Source organism: Lutra lutra, chromosome 1 (genome assembly GCF_902655055.1).
Source record: "Lutra lutra chromosome 1, mLutLut1.2, whole genome shotgun sequence".
Lineage (NCBI taxonomy): Eukaryota > Metazoa > Chordata > Mammalia > Carnivora > Mustelidae > Lutra > Lutra lutra.
The window spans coordinates 71,944,634-71,965,429 of NC_062278.1; positions in this window are offsets into that span (position 1 = coordinate 71,944,634).

A 20,796-nucleotide genomic window follows, 5' to 3' on the forward strand; every position below is an offset into this window, starting at 1 on the left:
GTGGTTTAGTGGTCACTACAGACTGGTCACACATTCCTACATGTTGTCATGTCCAATTACTAGCAAGATGTTTTACCAGCACATACGCTATAGCAAAATAAACCCTAGAGGGACACATGAGGAAAAACATCAAGAGTGGGAAAAAACCCAAGAATCCACTGGGATGCTAAAGTTGTTCTAAATGAGTAGGTATGAAGCATCATGAAGTGGGGTAGGGATTTGCTTTTGCTGGGAGCAGGGCAGGGCCGTTGCAGGAGTGAGATAATAAAATCAGAAAGAAACTGAAATCTTCCTTTGATTCTTCCACCTTTGTTGCCTTGGGACAATTAGTAGCAACTTAGGAGTTCTCATAAATAAAACCTTGGCAGTAAGAAGCCCTATTCTGAGAAGGAACTATAGAAAGAAGTAAAACTTGTGGGAATATGTCAGACAGTTGCCTTAGCAGTCCTTCTCTTTCCAAATCCCTGGGCTTCTGTGTATATTTGGAAGAATGTCCCTACCAAATGCCACTTCTTCCTGGGGGACTGAATACTCAGTCAGTTCTGGTAATTAAAGCCTGAATACAGAAATGGCTACTTTCATTTTTACACATCACAACCCAGTTGCAAATATTTTGCTATTGCTTCCTCAAAAATTTGAGTCTCCAAGGTATTAATTCCCACAAAGTTTTACTCTCCCTAGAGGACACATATATGGTTCCTTAGGACTAAAAGTAGAGATTCCACTTGCCATTTAATAAGCACTCATACAAAGAGGGTATTGGCTTGGCTAGTTTCATCCCAATTTATATACAACCGAGAGAGGAAAATCAGACCAAGAACCCAGTTCTGCTGATGATTTAGCTCTTTTGGCAGGGAAAGTTTGATTCATTTCATGAAGAACCTTGCCCAGCGGGGCCCCTGGGTGGCTCGGTTGAGCAGCTGCCTTCTGCTTAGGTCATGATACCACCGGGGTCCTGAGATGGAGCGCTCTATCCCGCTCCCTGGCTCCCTGCTCTGGCCGGGATGCTTCTCCTTCTCCCTCTGTCCCTACCCCTTCTTCCTCTACCCCTTCCCCTCCTCTGCAGCTCCCCTGCTTGTTCTTTCTCTCTCTCTCTTTCTCAGATAAAGAAATAATCTTAAAAGCAAAACAATAACAACAGCAACAAAAAACCTTGACCAGCTGAAATGCCGGTTGAGGGAAAAGAAAGCATAGAACATGGAATAAAGGATGAAAGTGATAAATAAAAAGGGTAGCCTTGTGACCAGTTACAGAAACAAGGTCTACAGCAGCTACAGATAATGTTCTTCCTTGCACATAATATACATTTTTTCGTATATTAGGCATTTTATTTCTCTTCCCCTAATATTAAAAAAAAAAAGTTGTGGTTAACTTCACACATTTGTCTTGATGTTTCAGACTACTTAGTTGTGATTATGACTGTATTAGTAAAGGAATTAACATTTCTAGAGATGAGTCATGAACTCAGTACAATTGGGGGACTGTGTATCTTTGTATGAAGACTGGTTGCTTTCTGTCATTCAAAAGCAGCATGATGTGGTTTTATTATTGTTATGCACAATATTAGACATGGATAGAAAGATGTATAAGGATGCCAAGTGTTCAGGACTTTTCTCTGGGCTAGAAAACATCTGTTGCTTCCCATTTCCATGCCTGCCCTTCCTTACCTTCCTCTTTCCTGCCGGGTAGGAATTTTGCAAACTACATTTCCCAGATGCCCTTACCAGCTGACTTCCTGAGCAGTTTGACCAAAGGCAGGCAGAAGAAAAATGCCACTTCTTTCTTTCTTTCTTTCTTTCTTTCTTTCTTTCTTTCTTTCTTTCTTTCTTCCTTCCTTCCTTCCTTCCTTCCTTCCTTCCTTCCTTCCTTCCTTCCTTCCTTTCTTTCTTTCTTTCTTTCTTTCTTTCTTTCTTTCTTTCTTTCTTTTTAATGACAGCTTCCCCTCTGGCAGGGTGCTACCAAGCACATGACAGTGACATTATTAACAGCAATGGTAATAGAAACAGTGGTGGAAGTAGTAATGGTGACAGCACCCTGCTGACCTCAGAAAGCAGTAGCATCCCTTGAGTGTGGGCTCCTGGATTCTTAGCACCTCTATCCCTGTAACTGAGCAGTGAGCATGGTCTCAAGGTAGCAGTAGCCTTTTGTTTCTTCCCAGGGATATGAGAGCTTCTGTAGTTACTAATTTTTGTGTGACACTACCTAATCCCATTTTGTTCCTCAACCATTTCAAAGACCTTATAAATAAAAAATTAAAATTAAAAAAAAAAAAAAAACCTTTTGGGGCACCTACGTGGCTCAGTTGGTTAAGTATCTGCTTTTGGTGGCTCAGGTCATGGTCCCAGGGCCCTGGGATCCCTTGTCGGGATCCCTTGTCAGGGTCCCTGCTCAAGAGGGAGCCTGCTTCTCCCTGTTCCTCTTTCCTATCCCCTGTTCCTGCTTGCTCTCTCAAATAAATAAATAAAATCTTTAAAAATAAACCAAAAACCTATACAACTTTTTAACTTAATTCTCATTATTAAATTCCTCTCTGTTTGAAAAAACTGGAGCTGTTTTCTATTCTAATTGGACTCTAAGTGTGTATCCAAAAGAGAGTCTTGCACATGTGTAGCTGAGAATAGGCCCAAGAATGCTCACAGCAGCACTATTAATATTAGCAAAGACCCATAAATAGTTCAAAAGCCTATCAACAGAAGTTTGGTGAAAAACACAATGGAATACAGATATCAAAGTAAATCCATGTATCTGCATGCAACAATATGAATGAATTTCAGCAATGTGTTTTTATAACACTCATTAAATATAATTCACATGTAAAATTTTAAAATTCACTGTATTAAAGTATACATTTTAGCATTTCTTGGTATATTCACAGAGATGTACAGTCATCATCATAATCTTATTTTAGAACATTTCATCACCTTCAAAAGAAGCTCCATTCTCTTCCATAGTTACTTTTGCTTCTATAGCACCACCCACCTCCCCAATCCTCCCAGCCTGAGGCAACCACTAACCTACTTTCTGTCAGTTTCTATTCTGGAGATTTTGTATAAACTGAATCATCTAGTGTGTTTGCTCTTGTTTGCTCTTTGACTTCTTTCATGTGCTGTACTGTCTTAAAGTTCATCCATATTGTAGCAGGTATCAGCACATCAGTCCTTTCATTTCCGAGTGCTAGTCTACTGTATGCATGTGCCACATTTTGTTTACCCATTCTCAGTTGATGGATATTTAGGCTGTTTCCCTTTTTAACCATAATGGCTAATACTGTTATGAGATTTCATGTACAAACTTTAGTGCAGACCTATGTTTTAATTTTCTTGGGCAAAAACTTACTAATGAAATTGCTGAACTCTATAACTCTATGTTAATATTTTGAAGAACTGACAAATCATTTTTCTCAGTGGTTCACCACGTTACGAGCACTCTAGAAATACCTAAAACCCAGTTTCTTCACATCATCACCAAGCTTTGTCTGTCTTTTTTCTGTTAACAGTCCTAGTAGTTGCGAATGGGTATCTCATTATGGTTTTGGTTTACATTACCCTAATCACTAATAATGTTAAACATCTTTTCATGTGTTTGTTGGCTATTTGTATATCCTATTGGAGGAATGTCCAACTTTTATTTTGGCCAATTGACTGTTGTTGAACTGTAAATGTTCTTTATATGTTCTAGATATCCTTATCTAAATCTCTTATCATTTATATGGCTTATAAATATTCTTTTCCCTTTATGTAGGTTATCTTTTCACTTTCTTGATGCTGCTTTTTGAAATATACAAGGATTTAATTTTGATGAAGACAGTTCATCTGTTATTTTTATTTTGTTGCTTTTGTCTTTGGTATGTTATCTAAAAAAAATCACTTAATCTAAAGTATTAGAGATTTATGTCGTTTTCTTCTAATACTTATAGAGTGATACCTCTTATATTTAGGTATGTCACTCACATTGAGTTTATTTTTGTGTATGATGTGAGGGAGAGAACCAATTTCATTCTTCTACATATACATATCCAATTGTCTCAGCACTACTTGTTAGAAAACTATTCTCCCTCCATTTTACTGTGCAGTTACATTTTTTAAAAGATTTTATTTATTTATTTGACAGTGAGAGACACAGTGAGAAAGGGAACACAAGAAGGGGGAGTGGGAGAGGGAGAAGCAGGCTTCCTACCAAGCAGGGATCCCGATGCAGGGCTCTATCCCGGGACCCTGGGATCATGAACTGAGTGGAAGGCAGATGCTTAATGACTGAGCCACCCAGGTGCCCCGCAATTACATTTTTAAAGAAAAGTTTACAGTATGTTGTTACTAACTTCAGTTACCATGCTGTACGTTCGATCCCTAGAACTTACTGATCCTATAACTGAGAATTTGTACCCTTTGGCCACAACTCCCCATTCCCTCCATTTCCCCCAATATCCAGCCCCTGGTGACTACCATTCTATTCTTTATTACTATAAAATCAACTTTTTTAGATTTCATCTTTAATAAGATTATGCAGCACTTGTCTTTCTGTGCCTGGCTTGTTTCACTTATGACTTCCAGGTTAATTCATGTTGTGAATGGCAGCATTTTCCTTCTTTCTAAAAGCTGAATGATGCTCCGGTGAGTGCGCATATCACATTTGGCCTCCATGAATCCTTCAGTGAACATGAGAGGGCAGGTATTTCTTCACGACAGTGATTTTACTTCCTTTGAATATATTCCTAGAACTGGAAGTGCTGGATCACATGATAATTCTATTTTTAACTTTTTCAGGAACCTCTATATTGTTTTTCATAGTGGCTGTACCAATTTATATTTCTTTTAACAATGCACATCCTTGTCAACATTTACACCTTTTGACTTTTTGATAATAGCTGTCTTAACCGTTGTGAGGTGATATCTTATTGTGACTTTGATTTGCATGTCTCTAACGATGAGTGATCTTGAACATCTTTTCATATACCTATTGTTCTGTTATGTCCTAGTTGGAAAAAAAAGTTCAAGTGTTTCATCCATTTTTCAATCAAGTTATTTGTTATTTTGTTATTTAGTTGTTTGAGTTTTTTTTTTTATACTTTGGATCAGATGGATGATTTGAAATATTTTTTTCTTATCCCATAAGTTGCTTTTCATTTTGTTGATTGTTTCTTTTGCTGTGCAGAAATTGTTTATTTTTGCTTTTGCTCCCTGAGCTTTTGGTGTTAAACCCAAAAAATCATTGCCAAGACCAATAGCAAGGAGATTTCTTTCAGGAATTTTATGCTCTCAGACCTTATATTTAAGTTTTTGGACATTTTTGAGCTCATTTTTTAGTGTATGGAATAAGACAAGATTCTAATTTCATTCTTTTGCATGTGGCTATCTAGTTTTTCCAGCACCATTTATTTGAGAGAGTGTCCTTTCTCCATTGTGTATTCTTGGGGCCTTTGTCAAAGATACATTGACCATACATATATGAGTTTCTAGGCTCTCTATTCTGGTTCATTGGTTTATGAGTCTGTTTTATGATTTGAAATCATAAAGTGTGATACTTCCAGCTTTGATCTTCTTCTTCTTCAAGACTGCTTGGCTATCTGTTTTTGTTTTGTTTTGTTTTTTCTTTTGTGGTTCCACAAAAGTTTTAGCATTTTTTTTTTTCTATTTCTCTGGGAAAAAAAAAAGCTATTGTAATTTTGATATAGATTCCAGAAAATCTGTTGATTTCTTTGGGTAGTATGGACATTTTAGCAATATTCTTCCAATCCATGAACATGAGACATCTTTCCATTGACTTGTGTCTTCTTTATATTATTATTATTTTTTAAGATTTTCTTTATTTATTAGACAGAGAGAGAGAGATCACAAGTAGGTTGAGAGGCAGGCAGAGAGAGAGAGGAGGAAGCAGGTTCCCTGCTGAGCAGAGAGCCCTATGAGGGGCTTGATCCCAGGACCCTGAGATCATGACCTGAGCCAAAGGCAGAGGCTTTAGCCCAATGAACCACCCAGGTGCCCCCTTCTTTATATTCTTTCATCGGTGTTTCATAGTTTTCAGTATAACATCTCTTATCTCCTTATTAAAGTTTATTGCTAAGTTTGTGGGTGTGTGTGCACTTGGTGACATTGTAAATTGAATTGTTTTCTTAATTTTTTCAGATAGTTTATTGTTAGTTTGTAGAAACACAAGTGATTTTTGTATGCTGACTGTGTCTTGCAACTTTATTGAGTTGGTTTAATAGTTTGAAAAAAAATGGTGGAGTCTTTAGGGTTCTCTATATTTAAGGTCATGTCATCTACATATAAAAGGATGCCTTCTATTTATTTTTCTTGCCTGTCTAGCTAGGATTCCAGTATTATGTTGGATAGAAGTGGCAACAGTGTGCACTCTTGTTCCTGATCTTAAAAGCTTTTCCTTTTTTACCATTGAGTATGATGTTAGTTATGGGCTGGTCATATATGGTTCTTATTATGTTGAGATACATTCATTCTATACCGAATTCGTTGAGAGTTTTGTCTTGTCAGCTCTTTTCTGCACCTCTTGAGATGACAATATGTCTTTTATCCTTCATTCTGTTAATACGGCATATCATATTTATTAATTTCTGTATTTTGAACCATCCTTCCCTCCCAGAGACAAATTCCACTGATCATGGTATATAATCCTTTTAGTGTGTTGCTGAATTCAGCTTGCTACTATTTTAATGAGGATTTTTATATCTGTGTTCATGAGAGACACTGGTCTGTAGCTTTCTTTTCATGTAATATCTTTGGTTTTGGTATTAGGGTAATTCTGGCTTCATAAAAACAGTTAAGAAGTTGTAGAGAATTTGTATGAGTACTTTCTTAAATGTTTGGTAGAATTTACCAGTGAATCTGTCTAGGCCTAGTGCTTTAAGTAAGTTTATCTAGATGGCCTATTTCTTCCTGTGTGAGTTTCACAGATGTTGCTTATCAAGAAATTAGTTTCATCTAGACTAGTATGTTTGTGGGCATAGAGTTATTCATAATAATCCTTAATTATCCTTTAGTGTTCATGAAATCTGTAGTGATGTCCTTTCTTTCTTTTCTGATACTAGTCATTGTGTATTTTTCTCTGTTTTTTTCTTAGCCTGGCTAGAGGCTTATTGATTTTATTGAACTTTTCACAGAAATAATTTTTGGTTTTGTTGAATAACTCTATAGTTCTATTGATTGCTTGTTTTTAATTTCATTGATTCTACTCTAATTTTTATTCTGCTTATTTGGTTTTAATTTGATCTCCTTTTTTTTTTAGTTTCTTAAGATGGGAGCTTAGATGACTAATTTTAGATCTTCATTTTTATTCTTTGTTTTTCTTTTCTTTACATCATGATAAAGTCATTGCAAGTTGAAAATCAATCTAATACATCCAACATAGTGAATATCATAGCTTATAGCCTTGCCTACCTTAAACATGCTCAGGACATTTATTACATTAGCCTGTAGTTGGGCAAAATCATCTAACACAAAGCCTATTTTATAATAAAGACTTGAATACTCATGTAGGTTATTGAATACTGTATTGAATGATTGTATGGGTACAGAATGTTTGTAAGTGCATCAGTTTTTTCCCTTCATGACCTTGTGGCTGATTGTGGCTTCCTGCTGCTGCCCAGCATCACAATAGAGTATCATACAGTGTATCACTAGCCTGAGTAATGATCAAAATTCAAAATTTGAAGAATGGTTTCTACTTAATGTGTATTGCTTTTGCACTATTGTAAAGTTGAGAAATTGTAAGTTAAGCTGTCATGAGTTGGGGATCATATATGAATTCATTGCTATAAATTTCCTTCTAAACACTGCTTTTGCTGCATCTTGCAACTTTTTTAAAATTGTGTTTTCATTTATTTCAAAATAATTTTTAATTTCTCTGGACTTTCTTTTTTGACCATGTGTTACTTAGAAATGTATAATCATCAATTATTTCAGGGATTTTCAAGCTATATTTTTGTTTTTGATTTCTAGTTTAATTCCATTGGGGTCTAAGAGCAAACATTGTAAGATTTCTTTTTTTTTTTTTTTTTTTTAATTTACTAAGGTGTGTTACATACCCAGAATGTTGTCCGTCTTGGTGAATGGAAATGTGAGCTTCAGAAGAATGTGTGTTCTTATTGGATGAAGACGTCCATAGTTGTCAATTATACTCAGTTGATTGATGATATTGTTGAGTTCAGTTATGTCCTCACTGATTTTCTGCCTGCTGGATCTATTCTGATTTAGGGGTGTGGAAGTCTCCAAATATAATAATGGATTCATTTATTTCCCTTTGTACTTTTATCAGTTTCTTTCTCATATGTTGATGCTCTGTTGTTAGACACATGTTAAGGATTATTACATCTTCTTGGAGTATTAGCATGTTTATCATTATGCAATGCCCCTCTTTATTCTTAATAACTTTCCTTCATCTGAAGTCTACTTTTTCCAAAATTAGTATCACTACTCAAACTTTTTTTGAATTTTATTATCATGGTATATCTTTCTCCATCCATTTATTTTTTAATCTATATGCATTTTATATTTACAGTGGGTTTCTTGTGGACAATGTTTAGTTGGAGCTTGTTTTTTGACCCATACTGATAATCTCTATTTTTAATTGCTGCACTTAGAACTCTATTGTACAAAGTGATCATTGATAATGTTGGGTTGATAACTACTATATTGGATACAGTTTTCTATTTGTCACCCTTTTTTCTTTCTTTTTTTTTTCTTTTGCTACCCTTATTCTTTGTTTCTACTTTTGTCTTCCACTCTTTTTTTAAACTTTTGTCACTTCAGTTGAGTGTATTATTCCATTTTCTCTCACTCCTTAGCATATCAATTATCCTTTTATATTTTACTGAATAAAATTTAGATTTTATTATAAAAATATAAATATAGATTTTGCAATATACATTTATAATTAACCTAGTCCATTTTAAAATATTACTATGGTGCTTCACAGGTATTGCAAGTACCTTATGATAATAATCCTTAATTCCTCTCTTCTGTCCTTCATAACATTGCTGACATTTCAGTCTCTCATGGTTTGTCTCCCTCTCCGATTTCCCCCAACTCACTTCTCCTCTCCATCTCCATTATTCCTTATGCTCCACAAGTATGTGAAACCATATGATATTTGACTCTCTCTGCTTGACTTATTTCACTCAGCATAATCTTCTCCAGTTCCGTCCATGTTGTTACAAAAGTTGGGTATTCATCCTTTCTGATGGAGACATAATACTCCATAGTGTATGTGGACCACATCTTCCTTATCCATTCATCTGTTGAAAGGCATCTTGGTTCTTTCCACAGTTTGGTGACTGTGGCCATTGTTGGTATGAATATTGGGGTACAGATAACCCTTCTTTTCACTACATCTGTATCTTTGGGGTAAATACCCAGTAGTGCAATTGCAGGGTCATAGGGAAGCTCTATTTTTAATTTCTTAAGGATCTCCACACTGTTTTCCAAAGTGACTGTACCAACTTGCATTCCCACCATCAGTGTAAGAGGGTTCCCCTTTCTCCACATCATTTCCAGCACTTGTAGTTTACTGTCTTAGTGGTTTTGGAAATTCTAATGGGTGTAAGGTGGTATCTCAATGTGGTTTTGATTTGAATCTCTCTGATTGCTAATGATGATGAACATTCTATCATGTGTCTGTTAGTCATTTGTATGTCTTCTTTGGAGAAGTGTCTGTTCATGTCTTCTGCCCATTTTTTGATATGATTATCTGTTTTGTGTGTGTTGAGTTTGAGGAGTTCTTTATAGATCTTGGATATCAGCCCTTTGTCTGTGGTGTCATTTGTGAATATCTTCTCCCATTCCATGGGTTGCCTCTTTGTTTTGTTGACTGTTTCCTTTGCTGTGCAGAAGCTTTAGATCTTGATGAAGTCCCAAAAGTTTATTTTTGCTTTTGTTTCCTTTGCCTTTGGAGACATATCTTGAAAGAAGTTGCTGTGGCCAATGTTGAAGAGGTTACTGCCTATGTTCTCCTTTAGGATTTTGATAGATTCCTGCCTCACATTGAGGTCTTTTATCCATTTCAAGTTTATCTTTGTGTATGGTGTAAGAGAATGGTTGAGTTTCATTCTTCTACACATAGCTGTCCAATTTTCCCAACACCATTTATTGAAGAGACTGTCTTTTTTCCACTTTATATTTTTTCCTGTTTTGTTGAAGATTAGTTGACCATAGAGTTGAGGATCCATATCTGGGCTCTCTACTCTGTTCCACTGGTCTATGTGTCTGTTTTTATGCCAGTACCATGCTGTCTTGGTGATCACAGCTTGCAGTAAAGCTTGAAATCAGACAACATGATCCCCCAGTTTTATAATGTAGTTTGTTTTTTTTTTTAAGATTTTACTTATTTATTTGACAGACAAGTAGGCAGGGGGGTAGGCAGAGACAGAGAGAGGAGGAAGCAGGCTCCCTGCTGAGTAGAGAGCCTGATGTGGGGCTCGATCTCAGGACCCTGGGATCATGACCTGAGCCGAAGGCAGAGGCTTTAACCCGCTGAACCACCAAGGTGCCCCAACGTGATCCCCCAGTTTTGTTTTTCTTTTTCAACATTTCCTTAGGAATTTCGGGTCTCTTCTGGTTCCATACAAATTTTAGGATTGTTTGTTCCAGCTCTTTGAAAAATGCTGGTAGAATTTTGATTGGGATGGCATTGAAAGTATACATTACTCTAGGCAGTATAGACCCTTTAACAATGTTTATTCTTCCCATCCATGAGCATGGAATGCTTTTCCATCTTTTTGTGTCTTCTTCGATATCTTTCATGAGTGTTCTGTAGTTTCTCGAGAACAGATCCTTTATCTCTTTGGTTAGGTTTATTCCTGGGTATCTTATGGTTCTTGGTGCTAGTAAATGGAGTCAACTCTCTAATTTCCCTTTCTGTATTTTCATTGTTACTGTATAAGAAAGCAACTGATTTCTGTACATTGATTTTGTGCTGTATGAGTTCTAGTAGTTTGTATGAGTGCTGTATGAGTTCTAGTAGTTTGGGGGTGGAGACTTTTGGGTTTTCCATATAAAGTATTATGTCATCTGTGAAGAAAGGGAGTTTTTTGACTTCTTCATTGCCAATTTGAACAACATTTATTTCTTTTTGTTGTCTGATTGCTGTTGCTAGGACTTCTAGTACGATGTTGAACAAGATTGACAAAAGTGGGCATCCTTGTCATGTTCCTGATCTCAAAGGGAAAACTGTCAGCTTTTTCCCATTGAGGATAGTATTCGTTGTGGGTTTTTCATAGATAGATTTTGTGAAGTTGAGGAATGTTCCCTCTATCCCTATACTTTGAATCATTTTAATCAGGAATGGATGTTATATCTTGTCAAATGCTTTTAACATTTCTTGGAAGACAGGGCTACTAGCAACAAATTTCTCAAAAAAATTTTTTTTTCAATCTGAGAAAGTCTTTATTTCTTCTTCACTTTTTTTTAATTTAATTTTTTTTTAATTTTATAAACATATATTTTTATCCCCAGGGGTACAGGTCTGCGAATCGCCAGGTTTACACACTTCACAGCACTCACCATAGCACATACCCTCCCCAATATCCATAACCCTACCTCCCCTCTCCCAACCCCCCTCCCCCCATCAACCCTCAGTTTGTTTTGTGAGATTAAGAGTCACTTATGGTTTGTCTCCCTCCCAATCCCATCTTGTTTCATTTATTCTTCTCCTACCCCCTCAACCCCCCATGTTGCATCTCCTCTCCCTCATATCAGGGAGATCATATGATAGTTGTCTTTCTCCGATGGACTTATTTCGCTAAGCATGATACCCTCTAGTTCCATCCACGTCGTCGCAAATGGCAAGATTTCATTTCTTTTGATGGCTGCATAGTATTCCATTGTGTATATATACCATATCTTCTTTATCCATTCGTCTGTTGATGGACATCTAGGTTCTTTCCATAGTTTGGCTATTGTAGACATTGCTGCTATAAACATTCGGGTGCACGTGCCCCTTCGGATCACTACGTTTGTATCTTTAGGGTAAATACCCAGCAGTGCAATTGCTGGGTCATAGGGTAGTTCTATTTTCAACATTTTGAGGAACCTCCATGCTGTTTTCCAGAGTGGTTGCACCAGCTTGCATTCCCACCAACAGTGTAGGAGGGTTCCCCTTTCTCCGCATCCTCGCCAGCATCTGTCATTTCCTGACTTGTTAATTTTAGCCATTCTGACTGGTGTGAGGTGATATCTCATGGTGGTTTTGATTTGTATTTCCCTGATGCTGAGTGATATGGAGAACTTTTTCATGTGTCTGTTGGCCATCTGGATGTCTTCTTTGCAGAAATGTCTGTTCATGTCTTCTGCCCATTTCTTGATTGGATTCTTTGTTCTTTGGGTGTTGAGTTTGCTAAGTTCTTTATAGATTTTGGACACTAGCCCTTTATCTGATATGTCATTTGCAAATATCTTCTCCCATTCTGTCAGTTGTCTTTTGGTTTTGTTAACTGTTTCCTTTGCTGTGCAAAAGCTTTTGATCTTGATAAAATCCCAATAGTTCATTTTTGCCCTTGCTTCCCTTGCCTTTGGCAATGTTCCTAGGAAGATGTTGCTGCGGCTGAGATCGAAGAGGTTGCTGCCTGTGTTCTCCTCAAGGATTTTGATGGATTCCTTTCTCACATTGAGATCCTTCATCCATTTTGAGTCTGTTTTCGTGTGTGGTGTAAGGAAATGGTCCAATTTCATTTTTCTGCATGTGGCCGTCCAATTTTCCCAACACCATTTATTGAAGAGGCTGTCTTTTTTCCATTGGACATTCTTTCCTGCTTTGTCAAAGATTAGTTGACCATAGAGTTGAGGGTCTACTTCTGGGCTCTCTATTCTGTTCCATTGATCTATGTGTCTGTTTTTGTGCCAGTACCATGCTGTCTTGATGATGACAGCTTTGTAATAGAGCTTGAAGTCCGGAATTGTGATGCCACCAACTTTTGGCTTTCTTTTTCAATATTGCTTTGGCTATTCGAGGTCTTTTCTGGTTCCATATAAATTTTAGGATTATTTGTTCCATTTCTTTGAAAAAAATGGATGGTACTTTGATAGGAATTGCATTAAATGTGTAGATTGCTTTAGGTAGCATAGACATTTTCACAATATGTATTCTTCCAATCCAGGAGCATGGAACATTTTTCCATTTCTTTGTGTCTTCCTCAATTTCTTTCATGAATACTTTATAGTTTTCTGTGTATAGGTTCTTAGTCTCTTTGGTTAGGTTTCTTCTTCACTTTTTAAGAGTAATTTCCAGGGTACAGATTTCTAGGTTGGTGAGTTTTTGTTTCTTTGTTTGTTTTCCTCCTTTTCACACTTTAAATATTTCACTCTACTTTCTTCTTGCTAACACGTTTTCTGAGAATAAATCAGGTACAGTTTTTATCTTTGTTCCTATGTAGAGAAGTTGCTTCTTACTCCTCCTCTGGCTTCTTTCAGAATTTTTCTTTTTTTTTTATTTTATATAGTTTGGGAAGGATATGCCAAGGTGTAGTGCTTTTGTTTTTGCTTTTAAGTTTTAGAGGTTTCTATTGGGATATCCTCAGGTTTAGAGATTGTTTCCTCAGATGTGTCTGGTCTACTAATAAGCCCATCAAAGGTGTTCTTCCTTTCTGTTAAAGTGTTTTTAATGTCTAGCCTTTCTTCTTGATCCTTTCTATGAATTTCCACCTCTCCGCTTACATTGCCCATCTGTTCTTGAAAGCTGTCTACTTAATCAATTAGAGCCATTAGCATACTAATCGTAATTTTTTTAAAAACTCCAACATCCCTGCCATATCTGCGTTTGGTTCTGCTGCTTGCTCTGTCTCTTCAAACTGTGTTTTTTGTTATTTTCCTGTTAGTATTCCTTGCTATAAATAGGCCTTTAGTAATGTTGTGATAAGGTGTATGTACGGAGGGAGGGGGAAAACATTCTACAGATCCATGGTTAGGTCTCAGTGATTTAATGAGTCTATCTGCCCTTGGACTATGAACTTCATATCCATTTCTCATTCCTCCCCTTCCTCCTTCACTCAGGTGAGACAAGATGTCTAGAGTCAGCTTGGGGTGGATATTTTCATTCCCTTAAGTCAGTTAGGTTCTGGTAAAACCCCAGTAGATTAGATCTGAGTTCAGACCTTGTTAAGGAAAACAGAATGCTCCAGTGTACTTAAAAATGGTTCCTGTTCCTCTCCTCCTGCTGAAGGCATGTGGGGATTTCTCCCCCCTCACCTCCATCTGACATTCACTGTGAGGACCTGCTAGAGGTCCAGGAGGTAAAACTCACAAAAGTGTGTGGGTCCTCTAATGAGTTGTCCCTCTGAAGTTTTTATATCTCAGACTTTACTCAGACAAGCCTCTGCAATCTGACAACTGCAATTCAATTTTCCCTACCCTTGGCATCGGTTCCCATGGAGATTTTAGCTAGAGGGTTTCTGCTCTCCAAAGTTGTGATTTTCTGTATTTACTTGTTGGTGTTTCTAGTTTTAGGGGCAGGACTTTATGCTGTGACTTCCAGTCTCTGAAACATGTGAGGAGAGTTTATTTTTTTAGTTTGTTCAGCTTTTACTTGTTCTTAGAATGTATTTAGGAGCTTCTAAGCTTCTTACATGCCAAACCAGAAACTAGAAGTCCTATAAGGACATATTATTCCCCGGAGTTACTTTAAGTCTTTAGACCAGCCTGCTTGCCCCAACCAGTATCCATCTTAGACCTCTGTGATGCCAAAGGATTTATCAGTGCTGATTATTTTTGGCAACTGCTCTGGGGATGGGATATTTTTCACTGAATATGCTCTGAATCAAAATTAAAGACATGCCTTGAGGATGAGATTTTCCCAGGGAGCTGCCAGGCAAGTAAAATAATAACCACCCTGTGGGGATAAAGTTTTGGGGAATCCAAACCCATTCTTCCCTCTGTACTGTCTACTAGTCTGATGTCTCCATACCTACCATTGTTGTAAGACTGTTTTCAAGGGTACTGAGGAGCTGAGGTATAGGGGATAGGAATGGAACTAGTTTAAATGTCATGGACCTCACTGTTTCTACCAAGATTTATCCCCATTTCTTAAATAAACACTTTGTGGATTTTTGTAGACTGGTTAAATTCCAGAATTCTAAAAATAATAATTATGAAAAGTTTTCCAGTGTTCTTATTGCTTTTACAGAAGAGTAGATTTCAGATTTTCTTATTTTGCCATGTAGAGTTCTTCTTATCAGCAATGTGTATTCATATGACCAAAGTTAAGTCCTAAAAGATAACATATAGCATAATGCTCTTTTTGTAAAATTAAAAAAAAAAAAACAACTAAGATTACAAAAAAGTGGTTGGACTATTCATTATATAAAAGGGAATACGGGTAGCAATAATAATGGGATACTGGTTAACTGGGACAGGGAGGGCAGGGAGAGGGGATGGTAGTCATACATGAATGAGAGTATATCATGAAAAAAAAAACAAAACAGATGTTTTACCTCCCTGATTCCAAGTAGGAATGAAGGAAGAAGTAAATATCTTTTCAGCCTAAGACCATCTCAGAATTAGCAAATGAATTAAAAAAAAAAAACAACAGTGGTCAACTTCAGTTTTTCTAAATTATAATTCATTTGTATATATTACCTCTGTAATCACATATTTTCTGAAGTTACGTAATTTCCATACATTTACATATTATCCATGCACTCACATGCAGGAAGTTGTGTGTATACTCTTCAAAAACAGCATCAGACATGCTGCATAATACTTTATGAACTGCTTTAAAAAAATAGGTTGTATTTATTTGTCAGAGAGAGAGAGAGGGAGAACAAGCAGGGGGAGTGGCCGGCAGAAGGAGAAGCAGGCTCCCCACAGAGCAAGGATCTTGATGCAGGACACTATCCCAGGACCCTGGGATCATGACCTGAGCTAAAGACAGATGCTTAACTGACTGAGCCACACAGGCTTCCCATATCAACTTCTTTTTAGTATGTGTGGGATAAAGGGTGACAAGTTAAACTGAATGCAAGTGTCCTCTTTCTGATTCAACTCTGCAGTAGAAATTAAGAAACAATCTATTAAAATTTTAAAGGAAATGTATTCTTTTGCTTTTTTTTTTAAAGGAATTATCCTTTGAATGTTGCCACTCTGACCTATATTTTTATGACTACTTCAAAAAAAGATGATTACTTCTTTTAGTTTATGTAAGCTACTTAGGAAAGGTCAATGAAGTAGTAAAAATGTAACACTTGCTTTAATAAATATAAAATCTGATTCTAACTGGTATTTAGGTTTGCTCAATCTAACCACTTACAGTGCTTCACTTATGAATTTGGCCTGGGAATTTATTGTAACATAGTAGTTTCAGAATGACTGAATTAGTAGAAAACCCTTACGTCTCCTAACCCCACTTACCAACATTTTTAAATTCTCAATTTTGTGCCCCATTTTTCCTGATCTGGTGGACATTGAGCTAAAGGCTTATAGAGCACTCACTCATCATTCAATCACTAAATACATAAGTAAAACTTAAGAAGGTTATTACAGGGGTTCTTCCCCTTATCAGAAGTGAAGGCTGGAATGTCAGATATTTATAAAAGGAAAAATTAGTCTTCATGAATCTTTCCAGGTGGGTGTTAATGTAGCCAAGAAATCAGTTGGAATTTATATTTTCTCACTTACTCAATGATAAATGTTTAAACCAATAGTATAATAAACGCTTTCAACAAAATTAGGAGAAAGAAAACACCAGAGAACCTAAGGGGTTAGAAAATATTGCAAGACCCATGTGCTGTTATTTCTTTTAATTTTCTGCCTCATTAACATCTCAGATGGGGATATGCTGAGTGTGCAGAAGTTGTGCTCCTTTATTGTTAAATGCTTCACTGCAAGCCATTTCTTTATTGTCCTCAGAGAGTGTGTGCATGTGTATTATCTATATTGTGTTCATGTATGTATATATATTTATATATATATATAATATGTGTGTATATATGTACACATTTGTATATATATAATATTTTATAGATATCCATATAGTTTATATCTCCATAGTTTATTTGAGCCACAGTAAAAAGAATAAAACTGTTGGGTCTGGGATTATATCCTAACATTTGATGATTTTTCTGTGTGAAGTGCTTTTATTTAACATAAAAATAACTAAATTCCAAGATATTTCATATCTAAAAATTTGTGTTATTAAATTTTCTATAACATATTGGAAAATAAGGAAAAAGAACCCAGGATACATGAAGAAGAGTTTATTCTAGTCACAGTTCTAACATTGAATATTTGGGATTATGGGAAAGTCATTTAGATTTTCTCATTCTCAAATTCACTGAAAAATAAGTATTAAAACATTGTTTTCAAAGTCATGATTATTCCTTTTGTGTTTTCTTCTCAACTCCTTATTTTATCACAATTTTTTAAAAGTCTTCTGTTGCTTTATAATGACCTGTTTACTTTCTGCCTCACTGAACAGAATATAAGTTCCTGGAAAACAGTCTTTAACTTATCTTTCTCTCACACTTATTAGTGAATTCTAAGTTCATTTGTAGCTTTAAAACTATATGAAAAATCATTTTGTCATTTTTCTAAATGTTTTAAATATATAATTTACACTCTAATAAATATTTAGCAAATTAATATATTTATTAACATGACAGAGGAATACCACGTGTCCTTTGAAATTATGATATGCCGTCTTTTGCTCATATCTGTGGACTTATGCAAAGCTATCTTCTTTTACATAAATTTATTGCGATGCACATGTGTCTTTTTTGTTGATTTTTCTCTTTAGAATGTTAATTAAATGTACATACTTAAGCCTTAGCAAAAGTAAATCACTTAACATCTAGTCAGGATCTTCAGCCATTAATATGAGGAAAATTGAATATATATATGTACATATGTATAATGTTAGCATTATAAAGTCTAAAAGATCTGACACTTGAAAATTTGTAACAAGCTATATTAAAAATCATTACTTTGTTAAAGCAAACTATGTCGCTTTACATTTGAAGCTGTTATCATTTTCCTCCTCTATATCTTAAGCAGAATATACTGATTTCTACCAGTACATTAAAAAAAATGTATTGCTGTGCATTTTTTTTTTCTGGTCTGTCTATCAGTTTTTCTGGCTGCTGACTGTTTCTTTCAGAATGGTGGAGCTAATATCATTCAGTTTGAATAATGGACTTTATTAGTTTAAGCTTCAGAGACTATAAGCAGCCCAGCATGTAGTGTTAGAACCTGAGGATAGTGAAGAAAGTAGTCAAACTGGAAGATAGCCAACACAGAGTAGTTCAGTCAGAGCTGAATAAAGAGGAAATACAACCCAATGTAGGACATCAGAGATCAAGCTGATTGAGGAGGTTGTTCATGGTGGCAGACTTCTGGCATGTCATGTCAAAGCCTAAGAAGATTGAAGAGGCGTCTTTGCAGAATAGCAGAGCACTGTGTGGTATCAGAACCCAAGCAGGGAGTGGAGACTGTCTGCATGGGAGGGCTGCCTGGCATGGGATATTGAAGGCTGAGCAGGATGAGAATATCCACTAAATGGTGGGGTAGTGACAATAGCCTGTGGTGGAATTCCTTAGCCCCAGTAAGATGAAGTAGGCATCTGTGTAGGGAAGGAAGATGAGGAGTTTAGTAGGCATCAGACATTGTTCTCTTCCAGGAAGTTGAACAAATAAGTAAATGCTTGAAGAATAGGTGCCAGTTTCCTTACTGTCAAAGATGGGAATTATAAATGGGAATTATAAATGTGGAAAGAGATAAAATTAGCATCAGCTGTGGTGTTGGACTAAACTGGAAGCCTGTGAGCAAACTCATGGTTTTTAATGAATACATATATTTCATATATATATATACATATATATGTATATGTGTGTGTGTGTTTGTATGAAACTCATGGTTTTCAATAGATACATATATTTAATATATATACACATATACACATATATATGTATATATATAATTTATATAATATAATGTGTGTGTGTGTGTGTGTGTGTGTGTGTATACATGTGCATCACTACTTCTGCTTGGTAGCAGGGATACCACATAGCAATAGTCATTTCTAGAAAATAGATTTTGGATGCCTAGATGTTTCACTCAGTTAAGCATCTGCCATTGGCTCAGGTCATGATCCCAGGGTCCTGGCATTGAGCCTCTCATTGGGTTCCCTGATCATCAGAGAGCCTGCTTCTCCCTCTCCCTCTGCCATTTGCCTAGCTTGTGCTCTCTCTCTCTCTCTATCTCTCCATTAAATAAATACAGAAAACCTTAAAAAAAAAAAAAAAGGAAAATAGATCTTGTCTTTTAAATATTCCCTCCTAATGAATCAGTGCTCAGGGGAAAAATGGCTTATTCCCAGGGGCCAGATAATACAAGATGAGCCTAGAATATCATGTTGAGCCAGAAAATAAGAAAGTGCTCAAGGACTGATGGTAACATATCAAAATGATAATAAACACCACTTGCAAATCTATAATCATTTGAGCATCGAAATAAATATTGGTAGTATCAGATTATAATCCATTGAATAAAATAGGAATAAAATATGAGTCTATACTAAAATTAACCAGTTAATTGAAACTTCAATGAGTATATTAGTTTTCTATGCTGTGTTACAACTTACCACAAATGTAGCAGCTTTCAAACAACATAAATGTATTATCTCACTGCTTCTATGGATCACAGGTTGAACACAGAATGACTGGATTCTCTGCAAGGTGGCAATTAAGGTGTTATCCAGGGTTCTCTGAAAGACTGCAATCAAAGTTTGTCAGGGCTAGGTTCTCATCTGGAGGTTCAAGTGGGGGAAGATTCTGTGTCCAAACTTACTCAGGTTGTTGGAAGAATTCATTTCCTGGTGGCTGTAGAAGTGTTGTCTTAGTGTTCCCTGAGGCCAACCACAGAGAGCAGGGCTCCAGAATGAGCCAGCTAGAAACACAAAGTCATATATATTCAAACAAACAAACAAACAAACAAACAAACATGGGAATGACATTCCATCAATTTTGTCATATTCTGGTTAGAAGCAAGTCACAGTTTTTTTCCTATAGAGGAGACTGTACAAAAGCATGAATGGCAAAAGGTGGGAATCATAGGGATGAACTTAGGGTGTATTTACCATATGAAGAACAGAATAGAGCTGACCCTTGAACAACACAGGGATTAGGGGCTCTGACCCCTACCCCATGAAGTCAAAAGTCCACGTATAACTTTTCATTTCCCCAAAACTTAATAGCCTACTATTAACTAGGAAGCGTCATCAATAGTATAAACACACATTTTATATATTATGTGTATTATATCCTGTATTCCTATAATAAAGCAAGCTAGAGAAAAAAATATTAAAAAATCTTACAGAAGAGAAAATACATGTATAGTGCTGTACTGTATTTATCGAAAAAAATCCCCATATATGGGACACCTGGGTAGCTCAGTCAGTTAAGTGCCTTCGGCTCAGGTAGTGATCTCAGGGTCCTGGGATTGAGTCTCACTTTGAGCCCCTTGCTCAGTGGGGAGTCTGCTTCTCCCTCTCCCTCTGCTCTTCCCCTTCCTACTCCCCTGTGCTCTTGCTCTGTCTCTAGCTTTCTCTCTCTCAAGTAAATAAATAAACCGTAAAAAAAAAATCCACATATAGGTGGACCCGTGCAGCTCAAACCTGTGTTGTTCAAGGGTCAACTGTATTTACACAGTTCAAAGTACCATCCTACAAATGACTTCTTAATTAGAAATTGAAAAAAGTAACATTACAGTAGATGAAGCCCGTTACAGACTCCAGTGATCAAAGTGAATCCACCCTGTCATGAAACTAAAATTGTGTGATAGCTTATAGATGACAATGAAAAGAACA